The sequence below is a fragment of the Zalophus californianus genome, chromosome 6, assembly GCF_009762305.2.
Source record: "Zalophus californianus isolate mZalCal1 chromosome 6, mZalCal1.pri.v2, whole genome shotgun sequence".
NCBI lineage: Eukaryota > Metazoa > Chordata > Mammalia > Carnivora > Otariidae > Zalophus > Zalophus californianus.
This window is the reverse complement of record NC_045600.1, coordinates 68610728-68632108: the sequence shown is the minus strand read 5'-3', so window position 1 is coordinate 68632108 and position 21381 is coordinate 68610728. Positions and strand designations below refer to the sequence as shown.

The 21381-nt window shown below is 34.3% G+C and overlaps 1 long non-coding RNA gene across 1 annotated transcript in view; it reads left to right on the top strand.

Annotated features, from left to right (window-relative positions):
• The window catches only part of LOC113910048, a 251587-nt gene extending 232983 nt beyond the window's left edge, over positions 1–18604 (top strand). The window contains exon 5 of the long non-coding RNA XR_003515890.1: positions 18310–18604. This is a non-coding gene — a long non-coding RNA (uncharacterized LOC113910048). The remainder of the gene's footprint in view (positions 1–18309) is intronic.
• The last annotated feature ends 2777 nt before the right edge of the window (positions 18605–21381 follow it).

Below are 21381 nucleotides of genomic sequence, written 5' to 3'. Positions count from 1 at the left end.
AATGTTCCCTGGGGGTCAAAATTGCCCTTGTTTAGAACCACTGCGTTTTATAATATAAATATGTCTATCAACCCAAAAAGGGAATGATGAGAGGCAGAAAGTATTATAACTCCATTATCATTCATTATAACACAAAATCCTTATATAGCTGCCCAATTATGATAAATTAAGAAATAGAGTTATATCATTTAAAATGATAATAAAGATAAAGACTTACTAAAATATAAACTTTCTCATTTTGCTTCTGCAAAGAGGACAGAAAAGAGAGGAGTATATTTCCTTGATGTTCAGTTTTTCTGTTCTGTTTAAGGTTTTTCTTTACATGAGCATATATCATGACTTTAGTGAGTTAAAACTAGAATAGATGTGAATATACAAATAAATGAATATATTTCAGAGAAAATAGACAGTTCCTAAGCAAATGACAAGGAGATTAATTCTCCCTTTCCCTTCTTACACACATTTTCCTAATTATAGTGATTCTTCCTCTTGTCTTCTCTCCCAGCCTAGAGTCCTCTGGTTCCACAGTGGCCTTTTAAAATATCTGGTGCTGAGAAAACATTTACTCTGAGCTACAGCGTTTTTACCATGCTGTACCCTCACTCTCTTTTACCCCACTACATTGGGGTAGGAATATTAAGGATTGGTGGGAAAGGAGGGGAGGGATCTTGTTCTCCTCTTCGATTTGTCACTAAGTATTTGGTTTTTCACACTTCAATAAATCACTTACATTTCCAGATGCCTGAGAGCTTATCTTTAAAATAAGTGCAATTGATTAGATGACTCAATTCTTTAACAGCTCTAAAATTTTAAATTTCTTGGAAAAAAATGAATCAACATTCTCTTTATACCTACAATCTATTATTATATTTGAATGAATGACAAAAATACTATTTTTGCAGAAAACAAATCCTGAAGAATAATAATTGTAGTGCTTTAAGCTTAAATTTTGGGGGGTTAACTCATTAAAATAGCATTTATATGTGTACTGATACATATATTTATGTATTAAAAAGCATTAAATAATGGCTGCTTCAATACATTTATTGCATTTGAATGAGCAGATTTATACTTTACTTTTCAAAGAATATACCCAGTTTACAATTCTTTTTTCTCTACACTAAATCTTGTTTCTGACAAGTGGTTGTCTCCATTGGCTTGAACTGAGACATAAAAATACACATAGAACATTTTTCTTAAAGTCATCTAAAAAGATGAAAATTTTTCTCTCAGGAAGCCACTTGGACTTTCTCATGACACTACATGGATGTCAAATAAGCACATTAATAAGATACTCAAAATCAGCAGTCATTGGGGAAATACAAGTTGAAACCAAGAGATACCACTATATACCTATTAGGATGGCTAAAACAATACCAAGGCTTGCAAGGACACAGAGCAACTGGAACTCTCATACATTGCTGGTGGGAATAAAAATGATACAACCATTTTAGAAAAATAGTTTGAAAGGTTCTTACAAAGTTAAACATAAGCTTATCATATGACTTAGTAATTTTACTCCTAGATATTTACCTGAAAGAAATGAAAACTTCTGATTGCATATAAAAACCTATATGCAAATGTTTCTAACGGTCTTATTACTGTCAAAAATAGGGAAAACCTGAGTGTACCTCAGCTGATGAATAGATAGTGGTATATCTGCACAATGGAATATTACTCAGCAACAAAAAAGGAACAAACTAATGATACACACAACAACATGGATGAGTCTCAAATGCATATGCTAAGTGGCAGAAACCAGATAGAGAAAGTAACATACAGTATGATTTTATCTATATGGCATTCTGGAAAAGTTTGCCATGAGCTAAGGTCGTAGGAGGAGTTGACTATAAATGGCAGCAAGAGGAATTTTTTAGGATGGTGAAATTGTTTTGTATCTTAATTGTGGTCATGGTTATATGACTGTAAGCATTTATCAAAATGTATAGGACTGTACATCAAAAAGAGTGAAATTGATTTCATGTAAATTTAAAAAGTGACTAAAATAACAATTACAACAATAATAAAAGTCTAGATGAGAAATGATGCAAAAAACTGAGTGACACAAAGAAAGGAAGTAACTTGGGGTGCCTGGGTGGCTCAGTTGGTTGAGCATCCGACTCTTGATTTGGGCCAAGGTCATGATCTCAGAGTCCTGAGATTGAGCCCCACGTCAGGCTTCTCACTCAGTGAGGAGCCTGCTGGAGATTTCTCACTCTCCCTCTGTCCCTTTCCCCACTTGCATGCTCTCTCTTGCTCTTGCTCTAAAGTAATAAATAAATACACCTTTTTTTTTTTTTAAAGGAAGTTACTTATGGCCTAATTTCAAGTGATCTATTAGAAGGTCAAATCTCAGCTTCAGTGTTCTCTCCTCAAAACGACTTCCCTAACTATTGAGTGTAAAGTATCTACTTGTTGAATAAAGATTTTATTTATTTGAGAGAAAGAGAGTGTGCACGAGTGCAGGGGAGGAGCAGAGGGAGAGGGCAAATAGACTCCATGCTGAGCACAGAGCCTGAATGGGGGGGCTCCATCTCATGATCGCAAGATCATGACCTGAGCCGACATTTAACCATCTGAGCCACCCAGGCACTCCCCTACCTGTTATTCTTTATCACAGTTTCTTAATTTAATTCTCTGCCTTGCACTTATTTCTAGTCTAATATTTTCTCATTTACTTATTTTTAAAATTATTTTTTATTATCTGTATTACCTGTATTAGAATGTAAGCTCAATAACAGCAAGGACCTCTCCTATCTCATTCACAGCTGTGAACCAAGGACTTAGAATGACATTTGGCATAAAGGATCATGTGTGTATATATATATATATATATATATTCAACATATATATACATATATGTTGAATGACTGAATGGGAAAAAAGTCAGTCTTGGAATTTCAAGGCTGGATAGACAAACTTTTTAATGAAATGACTGAGTCATGAAATAAAATTGATCACAATTGAAATGACAAGTGGATGTGTCCCCAAAGCAGTACATATTTAATAAATATCCATATATGATTAATATTAATTGGAAAGTAAAGTGATAAGGGATAAACTTGACTAAAATATTTAGATAGTGCATTAGGAAAAGATAGACAAAAATATAAACTATAATAAGAGTTTGAACTAAAAGTTCAAGATCAGTAAGGCAAAAATAGTTCAATTTAAAACCATCTATAAGGAGTGCCTGGGTGGCTCAGTGGGGTTAAGTGTCAGTCTTGATTTCTGCTTAGGTCATGATCTCAGGGTGGTGAGATGGAGCTCCAGGTCAAGCTCCCTGCTCAGCAGGGTGTCTGTTGGAGATTCTCTCTCCCTCTCCCTCTAAACTTCCCCCTCACTTGTGTGGGTGCACGCGTGCTCTCTCTCTCTCTCTCAAAAAAATAAATCTTTAAAAAATTTTTAAAAAGTTAAACCATCTATAAGATGAAAGAAAAGAGTATAGTTTTTGCATAATTTGGGCAAGAACAGAATTATATAATTTGCACATACTTGGAAGAAAAGCAACTAGCCTCGGGATTGTCACCAACAAAGGACTGCATATATTCAAGACAATAGAGTTTAGGATACCAGTCAACTCCCCCATTAAAATGAAATATTGTCAGAAATGGGTTGTATATCCCTGGTTTAGGCATAAGAATAGGTGACAGTGTGGGATCATCCAAACAGGACTTTCTCATTTATTTATTTACTTACTTACTATATTAAAAAGGAGACTAGGAAATGTTAGTTTTGAGTTTTGTATAAGTATGCAAATCTAAGCTTGCTTGTTTGAGAACATCTGGTATTCTATACATGAACATTTTTTTCTCAGTGACCTATCTCTATCACAGTTTAATTCTGAAAAAATTAGAGAGCAGATTGATGTTGTTTTGAATCCTCAGCTTATCAATATCACTGAAAAGACTGGTTCCTAGATGGGAGACCTGACAGTTTATTCTCTGGAAGTCCTGGTTAATAAATAGGGATTATAGTGATCTTGAAAAATTGTTGTAAATGTACTACTCCCACTATTTTCACTATTTCTTTTTGCCAAGGATGAGGTTGCCTAGGTATAGGAGTTAGAGCAAGGGGTTGTTAACACAATTATTATCACTTAGCTGAATATGGAAACTGAGGCATTTTACGTTTTTTTTAAATATTTTCTAAGATCTAAATGAGCCAACAGGTAATCAAGAACATCCTACACTAATATTAGAATATGGCCTGAAAGTCCATCTTAAACAGTTCTTTATTTCCTCATCCCTTTATCCTTTCATTTATTCAGAAGTATTTATGAGATATCTGTGGTGTAACTGGCCCCGTTTTGGGTTCTTATTCCTTCTTTGAGACATTTACTTGCAACTCGCATCTTTGGAAATATGTGCCAACACTCCTGCCATTTACTTATACTCTTGATGTGACACTTTTGACAAGGCTCTGAATATCTGTTCTTAAAAGATAATTTTGCAACAAAGGGAATACCATGAACTATTTTGCAAAATACTTAGATCAATCTTTTTCTATATAAAAGAATAAAATGGTAACTTAAGGGATAGGACAGGAGAGGTTTCCCCAAGAAAAAAAGATGCTGAATAACATGTTTGAAAGGAGAAAGAAATCTCACCGGCAGGAAGCTGGAAAGTGTATGGATACTATCTGAATATAGATTGATATTTATTTTAGTGTAGAGAATAAAGGAGATAGTTCCTTTAAAAAAGAGTTTCTCCCTGTCTTGTGGTGTTTCAAAACTTCAAGCTTAACAGAAAAAAAATCCAAACTAGGCCTGTCTAAGAATAGGGAGTTGTCTGTTATTTTGGCAATATTCTAAGATTAATATCCAAAGATTCCATAACATCTCTATCAGAGAAAAGACAAGAAAAAGAAAATGAACATGCCTCATGTATAATTCTTTATGTCTCTCTATAATAACTACAAAAACAATAGAGTTCACTTTAGAACACAAATTTCTTATGACATTGAATGTAAATTCGGAGTCAAATTTAAATTTTAAATTTTAAAAAGATTTGAACTCGTTCAGGAAGTTTATCAAAATTTTTAAAAAATAAGCAAAGAAAAAAATAAGAAAGGTTATAATACTCATTGCATTCACTCAGTTAAGAAACCAAAAGGTTGACTCACATTTTATGAGATGACTATTTCTCTCTTAGTTAAAAAAAATTAAAATAAAAATTAATTGGTGGGCAAGAACTAAAAAAAAATAATATTCAAGAAAAAAATAATGTTCAAGAATGCTTTTAAAAGGATTTTAATTGTTGAAATTGCATAGAGAAATTAGAAAACTTTGGGCTATTTAATGAGCAGCATGTACACATTGTTATAACCGCTATGCATGATGTAAGTTAAATTATTCTTCTCTCATTGTTATTGACCTCATTCCACAGTGTTAACAATCATTACAATAGCAGGCATTTATGCAGTACTTAAATGTGTTTGTTCTTTTTATGAACAGCATAAATAGCAAAGCCACTTTGGCAATTATCTGGTTAAATTTATGTTTTTTAACTGAAGATCAGAACCTTTGGGACATTAATGGATGATATATTGTATCTTATATCCTCATAGATGACTAATAAGCACATATTCAAATAAACAAAAATGAATAATACCAAAATATTTGTCAAATATATTTATATATAAAGGGGTTTACATATAAATTCTCTTGCAAAATAGGCATTGATCTTAACTTTGTTTCCCATTTTACTTTTTCTTTCCTTGACTTTTTCTGTACTAAACTATTATTTGCCATAAAACTAAAAAATCATATGCATCAGCATATCCTATAACCAGTGGATCCTAAGAGTTAATTTATTGGAAGATTTCATGCAAAATTAATTGGAATGGTAGAGAAATAACAGGCTGAGTGTATTAAATTTCCCTGTTAGAAAATATTACCTGATTTTTTGTGTAGGCCTGATCATATATCTCTTTGGTAGAGAGCAGGGCATAAGAGAGCGTGTTAAATAGCTATAAAATACTTATATTCAAAAACGAGAAGTAAGTTCATTTGACCACTGTTAGAAATTTTAGGATTTGGAAGTTTAAAAAAAGCTAGAAACTTTAAGAAGCAACAGTTATTGTTTATGGTTTCATTCTCCCAGGAGATAAATTAGATGTAATGTGGATTTGTGAAAAGAGGATTGAAACAGGAATCAGCAGGCCTAGCTAGAAGCTCTAAACCCTTCAGCAAATTACAGCTAAGTCCTTAGTCAATGTACTTTACTTTTCTAAGCCTCAGTTTTCTTCACCTTTATGTAGGGAACGACTATATCTACTCTGAGTAACTAAACCACTTATTATGAATAACGGTAATATAAATGAAAACATTTTTTTACATTCTAAAAGTACTACAATGTATTCAGAGTATGCCAAATGATGAAAGCTGATGGCACAGTTTTGCTAAGACTATAGACTTCCTGGTCCAGGCTACAGCATTTGAGATGACTATTCAGAGAATCTAGGGGTAACATGATTAAGGGGGTATATATCATTCTTGTGGTCAAGGATGGAAGCCAGAAGTCAAGGCCACAGAAGACATAGGAAACATCATTTCCAAAGTGTGAGACAAAGCTGTTAACGGGAAATTATTTCTAGAGTCAAGAGCCAAAAGAAACAGGAAAAAGACAAGAAATCTATCACCTGTGGGAATGGATGGTTGTGAGGGAGGCTGTTGACAATTGGAGGGCACAAAAGGCACTTTATTGTGCTTATTTTATGACCCTGAGCCTAGAGTCTGATGAATTAAAGGGACAATATTGTACTGGGTGACATTTAAGAGAGAATACCTCTAGGCAATAACTTTCATATTAACCCTCATAAGGTCGATGGCATTCTCTCCTTTACAGTATGAGCAAGAAATATTACTACAGGGAGATGAAAGGATGTACCAACTTTTACATAGTAAATAGTTGCAGCAATGTGACCCATGGAACCTGTGTTTTTTGTTTTCAGACTTTTGGGACGGTATGGTCATACAGTTACTCATAAAATTAAAAATTATATATATCTCACAATTGTTAATTTAAAACTTATTCTTCTATGTTATAAGCCAATTAATTTTGTCTTGTAATGCTCTTGTTACGGTGAACTACAAAATAAATAAAAAAAGCCAAACTCCTTTTTTTCAGAATCCAATAACTACAAAGTACACAGAAAAGTCTTGTATTTTTATGCAATAAAAAACTGTGTTCACAGTAATAGCTCTAACACATTAAAATTATTGGTTGTTACTAATCACATGAAATAAAAATAAAATAAAATAAAACACTAAGTGAGTTAAATAATTATACTTAATAATAGGTCCTAAAGGTCATATAAAGGTCAAGACAACAGTTGGTGCTCTCCTAGCTTGTAGGAAAAACAAAGCATAAGACTGTGCTGATCAGTTACTTCATGAATGATGCTAAGAAATTGTCAGAGGTAAATAAAATCAAATTCAATATATTTTTAATCTATTTTTTAATACCTAAGTTTTTGAAAACTGGTAACATATATAAAACCAGGATGATTTCAGAAGTCATTCATGAATATCTATTTCTCTTTACACTGCTTTATTGAGTAGTTTATTGTTCAGTTTATTATATTTTTTGTTAATGACGACATCTTGTCTATTCCACAGTAAGTGAATACAATATACCAGTGTAAATGGGAGGTTAAATGAATTTGCAGTATTTTGGCTGTCAATTTTAATATTTTGCTCTAATTTTGACAAAATGAACAAGGGAATTTGCAGACAAGGTTTGCTAAGCTTGAGTGCTGGCCATATTTCATTGGTGGTTTTAAAAATATATGTTAAAAAAAAAGATGAAGATAGCAGGAAGGGAAAAATGAAGGGGGGAAATCGGAGGGGGAGACAAACCATGAGAGACTATGGACTCTGAGAAACAAACTGAAGGTTCTGGGGGCGGTGGGGGGATGGGTTAGCCTGGTGATGGGTATTAAAGAGGGCACGTACTGAATGGAGCACTGGGTGTTATACGCAAACAATGAATCATGGGACACTACATCAAAAACTAATGATTGTAATGTATGGTGATTAACATAACATAATAAAAAAAATTAAAAAAAAATACCAGGGTTTGAAAGGTCATCCAGGCATGCTTTAAAGTAGATTTTAGCATAACATAGCCATCAAATACAATACCTATTTTATGAAATTTTTATGACATCTTTACCCTAAGTATAATTATGTCTGCACCTTTTCCCTTCAGTATTGAACAATGAATTAACTATCTTTATAAAAAAGGTCAAAGTTTTACCAAACTATACATTTCCAAAAAATATATAAATAAAATTCACATGAGGAAAGCACTAATTTTTTTTTTTGAAGAACCACTGTTGTTGCCTGATTTGTCCTTTATCTCAACCCTAGTGTTGTTTCTTGCTAACCATGTGAAATAATGAATATTTTCATAGTTCTTGACCAACTGAATATGCTGAGGCTAATGAAAATAAATCATATATTTTAGATATGTAGAAAGGACTTTCAACCATATCCTCATTAACTCCAGTTCTTTCTCAAAAAGTGTTGAAAATATTTTTTGCTGAAATTTAACCACAGTTACTCTTCATTTTAACTCCAGGAAAAAGTAGAAAAAGTTGTTATCCTCAAAATATATTTTTAAGGAGCTTTATTGAGGTAACCTCTTTCTCTTCCCCTCCTCTTTGTATTGATAAAAGAAAAAAATAAACATATATTTATTCTTATTTTTACACAGATTCATTTAAAAATTTATTATTAAGTTAACATACAGTAAATGGACTTTTTGTGTGAACATGATTTCATTAATCTGGAGTAAATACTTAAGTGTAAGATTGCTGGGTCATATGATATATGTAGAACTTTATGAGAAACTGGTGAACTATTTCTCAAAGAACCCACACCATTTTGCATTTCCAGGAGCAATTTATGAGAGTTCCAATCCTCCCCATTCTCCTTATCATCATCAACATTTGATACTGTCAATATTTTTAATTTTAGCTATTATTATCAATATGTAGATTTAATTTGCATTTTCACAATAATTTTGAGTGAATGTTCTGATGTTGAAGATCTTTTCATGTGTTTATTTTCCATACGTTCATCCTCTTTAGTGATATGTTTGTTCAAGTCTTTGACCATTTTAAAACTGGGTTGTTTTTTATGTTGTAGAGAGTTTTATTTGTTTTATTACATTGTAGAGAGTTCTTAATATAGTCTGTATATAATATATTGTAGATATATTTTTGGTCAGATATGTGCTTTGTAAATATATTATCCTGGTCAATAGTTTGTCTTTTAGTTTTCGTGAGAGTGCCTTAAAAGAAACAAAAGTTTTTAATTTTGATGAATTCCAATTTATCAATTTTTTTTCTTTTAGGGAATGTTTTTGTGTGTCATGTCTAAGAGCTTTTTACCTAGTCACAGGTTATGATGATTTTCTCCTATGTCGTCTTCTAAAAGGTTCATAATATTCATTTTATTTTTAGATTTACAATCCCATTTGAACTGCTCTTTGTAAACGGAGAGAGTGTTAGATTGAGGTTCATTTTTTTGCATATGGTTGTTCAGTTTTCCAATACCATTTATTGACAAAATTCTCCATTCTCCATTGAATTGCTTTTGCACCTTTGTCAGAAATCAACTGACCATATTTGTTTGTTCTATTTCTTGACTCTTTTTGTTCCATAGATCTGTGTGTCTATTCTTTGACAAGTGTCTTAATTACTGTAGCATTATTTTGAGTCCTAAAATCAGATAGTGGCGTTCATCTTACCTCATTCTTCTTTTCCAAAAATGTTTTGTTATTCTATTTCTTGTATATTTTCAAAGAAGCTTTAGGATTAGCTTCACAGATGAATTTCCTTGAGTTTCTGTTGTACCTTTTATTAAACTTCTCGATTTGAGGGTTGTACAATAGATGAATTGACTACAGAAACAAATGGGTTAAAAACACATTAACAATTTAAATGAAGAGACAGGAAACTTGAATTCTTACTAATGAGAAGAAAGTTAAGTCATATTAATAAACCTAACAATAATATGTCAAAGTGATTTTTAAGAACTGCATTTAAGTATTAGAATTTATCCTCTAAGAGGCACTACAGAGTAGTTTCCAAAAAAATGAAAGATTTATTTAAAAAAAAGGAAAATCATGAAATGTTTGTACATTAGGAAAAAAAAAAACTCTAGTAACAGAACAGAATGAACATTCTAAAAATGTTTAAAAGTACTGTGATTCCATAGGGAGCTTATGTGTATGAGAAGAGAGGAGGGAGTAAGAAAGGGAGGGGATTCCAGAAAATGGCCTGAAGAAAGAGTACTAGCCATTGAATCTGTCAAATCAAACAGACATCTGATGTCCAAGAACAGTTTTGGAAACATTGTTCCCATTACTCCATTGGAGCCCTTGAGTAACAAGCAGAAGGATATGATGTTTCTCATTAACGCCCCCTGGAGACTTTTTAATGGAACAACAAGTGCTTTTTTTTTCAGAAAGATTATTAAAGGAAGAAAAGGATATTTAAGACAACAAAAAGGAAGGTCTGTTAGGAGCTTAAGAAGATGACAGAGGAGGAGAACCCTCAGCTTATCCTGTCCCACTTTTACAACTAGGTATCCGCATCCACGTCAGTAAACCAGAGAGTGATCTGACAGAACAAACTCCACAACTACATATACACAAGAAGCTGTATCTGAAAGTTTAGGAGTCAGGAAGGCCAAGAGAGGGGCTACCTGCAGGAAGGAGGGAGCTATTGCATGTGGAGAGTGCAGAGAAATAGGCCCTCTCACTGGGGAGTTCACACTGGGAAGAACAATCCCCATAGCTTTTGGTTTTAAAAAACAAAGGGGCTGAATTCTGTGAGTTTATAAAACAAGTGGGACTTGGAGCCTGGAATTTTAAAAGTCAGCTGAGTAAGCACTGGGAGAGCTCAGAGGGAGAGTGGTAGCTGGGGTTGCTGCCCTTAAAGAGACAGCAGCCTGCATAGGGAGGCAACATAAAAATGGCAGTTTATACAATGCCAGGGCAAATGGGAGACAGATCTGTTCATACTGATTTCAGAGCATGTTGGTGGACTTCCCCCCAAACTGGCAGGTACCCTTTTCCTCCCCTGCCCCCACCGCCAGCATAAACACAGAGCCACCCACAGGAGGCAAGGCTGCATAGACACCTGCTACCTAACCTGCTAGCAGTGCACCATGCCTATGAGTTCTTCTGAGGACTCACCCACTCCAAGCCTGCTGGCCTTGGCCCTGGGCAAAGGGCAATTTTGTTAAAGCTGTGCATGCCCTGTCCAGCTGCAAAGAACATAGTTGCTGTCCCATGCCATACCCATCTGCTGCCCCCAGCCATGTGCCCCCAGCTGCTGGCCAGTACTGTGCCCAGCTGTTGCTGGGGACCAAGCCTCATCCCCTGGCAACATTGTGCCCTGGGCCCAGCCTTGCCCAGCCATCCAGAGGTGCTGCATCCAGCCTCACACCCCTGGCCACCCCAGCACACAGCCCCCAGCTATTACAGCACTTCAGGGAATCCAGCATAGAACTGGACAACTGCACTGAAAGGAGAAGTATTTCAGACACAACAGCAGTGCATAAACAGTACACATAGGATACTCTCCTGAAATGTCAGGTTCTGGTAAACAGGGGACACTGCACTGGGTCACTTCAGGATCTCTTCTTCATAAAGTCACTACTTTCAAAAACAAAAGACACAGCTGCTTTCTTAACTCACAGAAACAGACACAAAAATAGGCAGACAAAATGAAGAGACAGAGAAATTTATCCCAAATGAATGAACAAGATAAGGGCACAGTGAGAGATCTCAGCAAAACAAATATAAGTAACATGACTGATAGATAATTTAAATCAATCATCATAGGATACTCACTGAACTTGAGAAGAGTGGAAGACATGAGTGAGACCCTTAACACAGAGATAAGGAATAACATATCATAGACAAAGGGCTCAGTAAACAAAATGCAAAACATGCTTGATGGAAGGAACAGCAGGACGAATGGAAGAAACAGAGGAGGAAACAGAGGATTGAATTAGTGACTTAAAAGACAGAGTAATGGAAAGTAATCAAACTGAACAAAAGAGAGAAAAAAGAATTATGCAAAATGAGCATAGACTTAGGGAACTCAGTGACTGCATCAAAGGTAGTAACATTCATATTATAGGAGTCCCAGAAGAAGAAGAGAGAGAAAAGGGGGCAGAAAATTTATTTGAAGAAATAATAGCTGAGAACTTCCCTGAAAATTTCGGGGCAGAAAATTTATTTGAAGAAATAATAGCTGAGAACTTCCCTGAAAATTTCGCTAATCTAGAGAAGGAAACATATTCAGATCCAGGAGTCACAGAGAAATACCATTAAAATCAACAAAAGCAGACCCACACCAACACATATTGTAGTTAGATTGGCAAAATATAGTGATAAAGAAAAAAATTTAAAAGCAGCAAGACAAAAGAAGTCAGTAACTTATGATGGAAAATCCACAAGCTTAACAGGAGTTTTTCAACAGAAACTTTGCAAGCCAGAAGAGAGTGGCATGATATATTCAAAGTGCTGAATGGGAAAAATATGTAGCCAAGAATATTCTATCCAGCAAGACCATCATTCAGAATAGAAGAAGAAATAAAGAGTTTCCCAGACACACAAAAACTAAGGGAGTTCATGATCATTAACCTAGCCCTACAAGAAATATTAAAGGGGACTCTTTGAGTGGAAAAGAGGGCCAAAAGTGACAGTATAGAGGTAGGAAACACAAAAGCAGTAAAAATTAATATTTCTGTAAAAAAAAATCAGTCAAGGGACTAACAAAAAAGAGATATAAAATGTAATTGCATATATTTTAATTGTGGGGAGGAGAGGACAAAAGAATGGGTTCAAACTTAAATGACCTTCAAATTAATATAGACTTCTTTATGCAGAAGAGGTTATATATAGACCTAATGTAACCATGTATCAAAAAAACACTAATAAATATGGAAAAAATAGAGAAAAAAATCCAATTATATAATCAGCAAAATGTGAAAGACAAGAAAGGGTCAGAGAAAATCATTAGAAATAACCACAAAATAAGTAATAAAATGGCAATAAATACATACCTAACAATAATTACTCTGAATATAAATAGACTAAATGCTCCAATTAAAAACATAGGGTGACAGAATGGATAAAAAAACAAACAACAACAACAACAAAAAATCCATCTGTATGCTGCCTATAAGACACTCATTTTAGACCTAAAGTCACCTGCAGATTGAAAGAGAGAGGATGGGGGCAGGGCACCTGGTGGCTCAGTCAGTTAAGCATCCAACTCTTGATCTCAGCGTAGGTTTTGATCTCATGGTCCTGAGTTTGGAACCCATTAAAAAAAAAAAAAAGAGAATGGAAAAACATCTATCATGCACATAGATGTCAAAAGAAGTCCAGAGTAACAATACTCATATCAGACAAAATAGATTTTAAAACAAAGAATGTAACAAGAGTTAAAGAAAGACACTATATAATCATTAAGGGGACAATACAACAAGAAGTTTTAACAATTGTAAATATTTATGCACCCAATATAGGACCACCCAAATACATAAAATAATAACAAGCATAAAGGAACCTAATCAATAATACAATAATAGTAGGGGACTTTAACACCCCACTTACATCAGTGGACAGATCATCTAACAGAAAATAAACAAGGAAACAGTGGCTTTGTGTGACACACTGGACCAGATGGATGTAATGGATATATTCAGAAAATTCCATCCTAAAACAGCAGAATACACATTCTTTTCAAGTGCAGTTGGAACATTCTCCAGAATAGATCATATATTAGCCCACAAAACAAACCTTACCAAATTCAGGAAGATTGAAATCATACCATGCATATTTTCTAACCATGCTATGAAAGTAGAAGTGAATCACAAGGAAAAAAAATATGGAAAGACCACAAGTAAATGGAAGTTAAATAACATGCTACTAAACAATGAATGGGTCAACCAGGAATTAAAAGAAATTTAAAAAGTACATGGAGGGGTACCTGGGTGGCTCAGTTGGTTAAGCAACTGCCTTTGGCTCAGGCCCTGGGATCAAGCCCCTCATCGGGCTCCCTGCTCACCAGGGAGTCTGTTTCTCCCTCTTCTGCTTCCCCTGCTTGTGCTCTCTTTCTCTCTCTCTCTCTGTCAAATAAATAAAATAAAATCTTTATAAATAAATAAATAAATAAATAAATAAATAAATAGTACATGGAAACAAAATGAAAATGAAATCACAAGAATCCAAAACCTTTGTGATGTAACAAAGGCAATTCTAAGGGGGAAGTTTATAGCCATACAGGCCTACCTCAAGAAGGAAGAAAAATCTCAAATAACCTAACCTCATACCTATAGGAGCTAGGAAAAGAACAACAAACAAAACCTAAAACAAGGAGAAGGAAGGAAATGATAAAGATTAGAGTGGAAATAAATGATATGGAAACTAAAACAAGCAGACAATCAAAAGAGCCAATAGAACAGATCAGGGAAACAAGGAGCTGGTTCTTTGAAAAAAATCAATAAAATTGATAAGCCTCTAGACAGACTTATCAAGAAAAAGAGAGAAAAGACTCAAATAAAATCACAAATGAGAGAGGAGAAATAACCACCAACACCACAGAAATAAAGACAATTATAAGCAAATACTATGAAAAACTGTATGCCAACAAATTGGGCAACCTAGAAGAAATGGATAAATTTCTAGAAACATATAAACTACCAAAAAAAAAAAAAAACCAAACATATAAACTGCCAAAACTGAAACAAGAAGATATAGAAAATTTGAACAGACTGATTACCAGCAATAAAATTGAATCAGTAAGCAAAAAACTCCCAACAAACAAAAGTCTTGGACCAAAAGGCTTCACAGGTGAATTCTACCAAACATTTAAAGAAGAATTTCTACCTATTCTATCACCTTATTTCAAAAATAGAAAAGGAAGGAAAACTTCCAAATTCATTCCATGAAGCCAGCATTCCCCTGATAACAAAACCGGATAAAGACACCATTAAAAAAAGAACCACAGACCAATATCCCCGATGACATAGATTTAAAAATCCTCAACAAAATATTAGCAAATTAAAGCCAACAATACAAAATTATTCACCATGATGAAGGTGGGATTTATTCCTGGATTATAAGGGTGGTTCAATATTTGCAAAGCAATCAATGTAATACATCACACAAATAAGAGAAAGCATATAAACCATATGATCCTGCCATATATGCGAAAAAGCATTTGACAAAGTACATTCATTCCTAATAAAAACCCTCAACAAATTAAGTTTAGAGGGAACATACTCAAGATAATAAAGGCCATATATGAAAACCCTCTTGATAATATCATCCTTATTGGTGAAAAACTGACAACTTTACCCCAAACGTCAGGAAGAAGACAAGGATGTGCACTCTCACCACTTTTATTCAACATAGTACTGGAAGTCCTGGCCACAGGAATCAGACAACAACAACAACAACAACAACAACAATAAAAGGCATTCAAATTGGTATGGAAGAAGTAAAACTTTCACTATTTGCAGATAACATGATACTATATATATAGAAAACCTGAAAGACACCACCAAAAAAAAAATACTAGAACTGGTAAACAATTCAGTAAAATCACAGGATACAGTATCAACGTACAGAAATCTGTTGCATTTTTATACACCAATAATGAAGAAGCAGAAAGAGAAATTAAGAAAACAATTCCATTTACAATTGAACCAAAAATAAGTTACCAGAACTAAACCTAAGCAAAGTGGTGAAAGATCTGAAAACTCTGAAATCTATAAAACACTGATGAAAGAAATTGAAGATGACACAAAGAAATGGAAAGACATTCCACGTTCATGGATTGGAAGAACAAATATTGTTAAAATGTCTATGCTGCTGAAATCAATCTAAGATCTAATGTGATCTCTATCAAAATACCAACAGCATTTTTCACAGAGCTAGAACATAACAGTCCTAAAATTTGTATGCAATCACAAAAGACCCCGAATAACCAAAATGATCTTGAAAAAGAGAAGCAAAGTTGGAAACATCACAATTCTGGACTTTAAGTTATGTTGCAAAGCTGTAGTAAACAAAGCAGTATGGTAATGGTGCAAAAATAGATTCATAGACCATTAGAACAGATTAGAAAATCCAGAAATAAACCCAGAATTATATGGTTAATTAATTTTTGACAAAGCTAGAAAGGGAAAAAAACAGTCTCTTCAACAAATGGTGTTAGAAAAACGGACAGCAACATGCAAAAGAATGAAATTGGACTTTCTTACACTATACACAAAAATAAATTCAAAATGCATTAAAGACCTAAATGTGAGACTTGAAACCATAAAAATTCTAGAAGAGAACATAGGCAGTAACTTCTTTGATATTGGTCATAATAACTTCTTTCTGATATATCTTTTGAGGCAAGGGAAACAAAAGCAAAAATAAAGTATTGGGACATCAAAATAAAAAGCTTCTGCACAGTGGGGGAAACAATCAACAAAACTAAAAGGCAACTTATGGAATGGGAGAAGATATTTGTAAATGACATATCTGATAAAGGGTTAGAATCCAAACAATATAACCCCCCAAAATGAATAATCCAATTAAAATGGGTAGAGGACATGAATAGACATTTCTCCAAAGAAGACATAGGGATGGCCAACAGATACATGAAAAGATGCTCAACATCACTCATCATCAGGGAAATACAAATCAAAACTACAATGAGCTGTCACCTGAAATGGCTAAAACCAACAACACAAGAAACAACAGGTGTTGGCAAGGATGTTGAAAAAAAGGAGCATTCATGTAAGAATGCAAACTAGTGCAGCCATTCTGGAAAACAGTATGGAGGTTCCTCAAAAAATTAAAAATAGAACTACCAGTAATAATAATCCAGTAATCACACTACTGGGTATTTACCCAAAGAATACAAGAACACTGGGGCACCTGGGTGGCTCAGTTGGTTAATCGTCTGCCTTTGGCTCATTTCATGATCCCAGGGTCCTGGGATCGAGACCCATATCTGGCTCATTGCTTGGCAGGGAGCCTGATTTTCCCTCTGCCTGCTGCTCCCCCTGCTTGTGCTCTCTCTTTTTCTGTCAAATAAATAAATAAAATCTGTTTAAAAAAAGAATATAAGAGCACTAATTCAAGGGGAGACAGGCAACCCAATGTTTTTTGCAACATTATTTACCATAACCAAGATAAGGAAGCAGGCCAAGTTTCCAACCACAGATGAATGTATAAAGAAGAAGGTGTATAAAAATGCAACACACCAATGGAATATTACTCAGCCATAAAAAACAATGAAATCTTGCCATTTGCAATGAATGGATGGAGCTAGAGAGTATGATACTAAGTGAAATAAGTCAGTCAGTGAAAGAGAAATACCATATGATTTCACTTATGTGTGCAATTTAAGAAACAAGCAAAGGGGAAAAATAAGAGAGAGACAAATCAAGAAACAGACTTAATTACAGAGAATAAACTGATGGTTTTCAGAGGAGAGGTGGACAGGGGGATGGGTTAAATAGGTGATTAGGATTAAGGAGTGCACTTGTCATGATGAGCACAGGGTGATGGAGGTAAATCTTGAATCACTTTATTGTATACCTGAAACTAATATAACACTGTATGGTAACTAATTTGAATTAAAATAAAAACTTAAAAGTAAAAAGGGACAATAAAAAATAAAAATGCCTAAATTACTTCATATTTTCCATAATGTCATTCTACTTGGTCCATGTGGTGTACTAGACTAGCACATCTAGAGCAGAATATTTTATTTTTAAAGATTTTATTTGACAGAGAGGGAGAGAGAGAGAGAGCACAAGCAGGGCGAGTGGGAGAGGCAGAAGCAGGCTCCCCACTGAACAGGGAGCCCGATGCAGGGCTTGATCCCAGGACCTGGGGATCATGACCCAAGTCAAAGGCAGATGCTTAACTGACTGAGCCACCCAGGTGCCCCTAGAGCAGAATATTTTAAAGAAAGAGGCAAATGAATATTCTCTGGAGAACCAAAAATAACAAAAGGAAAGTAAGCTCCTAGGTTCTTTAATTTTTCAAGTACAGTAAACCCTTTTTGTTTTCTGTCCTAATATATCACATCTTCACACAAATTATGAAAATCATCATAGGTATAATTTTTTGATTGGTATTTTTTTTCCACATCATGTAGGAAACACACTGTTTTTCCGCTCCTTTAGTAACACTGTACATGAACAAAAATGTTCAGACAACGCTAAATTTCATCCCTGTTTTTCTAACCCTTTTCTCTTTTATTTTGTAGAGATTAATTTTAAAGGGAGAACACATACGTTATATTGCTAGATGCCGGAGTGTCTATCAGTAGTGCACTTTTTTGATGAAACACAGCAAGTATCAACACAGCGAACTCTGAATTGTTACCTGGCACCCTTCCACCAAACAGGATTTCTGCCTCCTTCTCAAGACTGATTCATCTCTAGTTCACAAACAATCTGGCATTGAAATATTTAAGGCACCTACTCCTTTGAGGTCACTGGGAAGGCAAAGAATGAGATCACACCATATAAAAGAAAATTGTGGCATCTTCTCAGCAAATAAAAAGTTCAGTCTCAATTTCGTGCTGAAGTATGAAGTATAGTCTCTGAAGAGAAAGCCAGTTTTGTTTGTTATAGTAGGATTTGTAACTGTGGAGGTGGAAAAGTTTTTCCACTCTGTGAAAGATACTGTGAAATATTTACTGTGAAGAAGCTAGAATAATACCAACCAGTAGTTATAAAAATAAAAGGGGGGTAGGCTTATTTTGGGAAGTTTTATACTTTTTTTATAAGAACTGCTCCTTTATTCTTAATACAGACAAAGGTTGAGTCAAGTTTGTGATGCAGTAAATGAAAAGTTAACAGTTCAGCTCATCACTTCAAGTGAATCCATACTGCATTCCTTTCTCTCCCTGTTCTCCCTTGCCCTGCACTTCTTCCTTTTGATTAGCTCTTTCTCTTAACTGGTGAAGCAAGTATTTGTCCTTCAAGTCCAATAAGTTCTAACTGTCATTAATCACAAGTTTCTTTGGTAGGTGTTTAAAAAGTCTAATCGGAGAAGAAGAGCACTAAAGAGAAAATACATGGCACTTTCCAGTAAAAAATCCGATAAAAGGTCAAGAAGGATGATAGCTGAGTTTTGCAGTCTAGATAATATAAAATTAACAATCAAACTATATGTTTCATAATTATATTTTCAAATATCTGTATATTTCAAAAATCTGTTATATCCTCTGCTGTATATAGTGAATAGTGTAAATAAATTAATTCTATATTGTATTCTGTCCCCTTTTGTATAAATTGTACACCATCTTTAGTGATAGTAAAAGTTGTATGAGGAACATGAAATGGGTAATAGTTTTGGTGATCAACTGTCAGATTCCAAGAAATAAAATGCCAGACACAAATTAGTAATACATCGTTTTCCGTATCTCTACACACAGATTATTATTTACTAACTGGGATTCTATTAGTGCCTAAATATTAGAAGCTGGAAATTAAGCTCTAAGGGAGTCACAGTATAATTGGAAACATGGATGATTAGAGTTAAGGAAACTCCTTTAACAGGAACCTCTGTCTGATATATGAATCCTTCAGTAACAGCCATGTAGGAGGATGTTGAAGAAATAGAACAGGCATTGGAATATCTAAATATCTTTTAATAATTCCTGAAGGCATATCTCTATCATCTTAAGACAACCCATGTCAGCTGCTTTTTTTTTCCATTTCATTTCAACCATCATTAATTGAGCCCTATTACATATCAGGTAATTATCAGGCTATGTTGATACAAAGAAGAATGAAATTGTTTTTATGAAATCTTAATTATTGTGAAGAAAGGAGTAAAAAGAGAAAGGAATATAAAATGATATTTTATTGTAATAATCAAAATGTCAATGTGTTGTGTTAGAATATTGTGAAAAATAGATCAGTTCTAGTTAAACTAATAAAGGAGAAATAGTAGAAGAATTTCTACAGTAGGTGACAAGTGAGTTGAGTCTTAAAAGGCAAGGTGTTGATTACCTGAAGAAGAAAAGATGACTTGAGGGAAGAGTTTGGGCAAATGATGTAATCATGGATTAGCATAATCTGTTCAGTGCTTTTTGGGTAATCTAAAGTGTAAGGCACTTGGGAGGAAATGAAACTAGAGAAGCATGTGGGGCAAGGCTGTGTAAATTATAAATATGTGTAAAAATTCAGATTTTTAGATGAACAGGAGACTTCAGAGGATTTTAGGGAGATGGGTGGCATCAGCTATATGCCTTAGATAAATCAGTCTATTGGTAGTGTGGAGGATGGGTTTGAGGGGCCTGGAATATAAGATAGATAGTATATTTGATTATTTTAGGCCAAAGAGGATGAAGGGCTAAGTGGGCAGAGTAGACCCAGAAATAAAAGTGGTTTTCCAGATTCAGTAAATAATTACTAGGTAAATTTGTCCAGCAGAACATAGATTAGGGTATAGACTTAGGAGTAAGGCTGAGGACTACTAAAAATAACAATAATAGTAAAACCTAGAGTTTCTGACTAGGTGTCTGGATTGTTGCAGAACTATAAATTGACACGTGGAATTTAGGAGAGAAACCAGATTTGGGAGGAATATGAGTTCCATTTTAGGCATCAGGACTTTAAAAGATCCCTGAGATATCAAAGTGGAAAGATCCAAAAGTTAGGTATATATACAATACATATTTAGTGTTAGGAGAGATCATGGTTACTCGTGTTACTTTTGATATCATAAGAGCATAGATAGTAGTTAAAAATCACAAAAGTGGTGGAGATAATTCAAAGAGAATCTTAGTATAAAAAAATTCATTTTGTGGAGAGGAAAGAATTGAGTGCGCAAGAATTTATACGATGAAAGAGGGAAGAAGATTATTTAGAAGAAAATTACAGGAGTATAGTGTTATAAAATGAGGGGAGTAGAAAGTTTTAAGCAATAGGAAGGGATCCCACAATATTTAAAACAGCAGAGAAATCAACTAACAGAAATTAAAACTGAAAATTGCTGTTGTATTTAGGAGTCAGTAATGTCTGGATTAGGAATAGTTCTAGTGGAGACACAAGTGAGATTGCAGTGGACTGAGGAGGAATGGCATGGAAGAGGAACTGTAAAGGCAAAACATATTATCAAATATTTAGCATAAAAAGAATATGTGATATTTTATCACTGATACAAAGGAAATGTAATCCATTTGTAAATTACCTCATTTTTCTGCTACCTAATATCCAAAATTTTATAATTAGAGTACTATTATTTGGCACAAGAGTTTTTCCATAAAGCCAAACCCTCTTCCACCAAGAGTGGGAAATACAATGAGTTGTATAGGTTGTAGTGC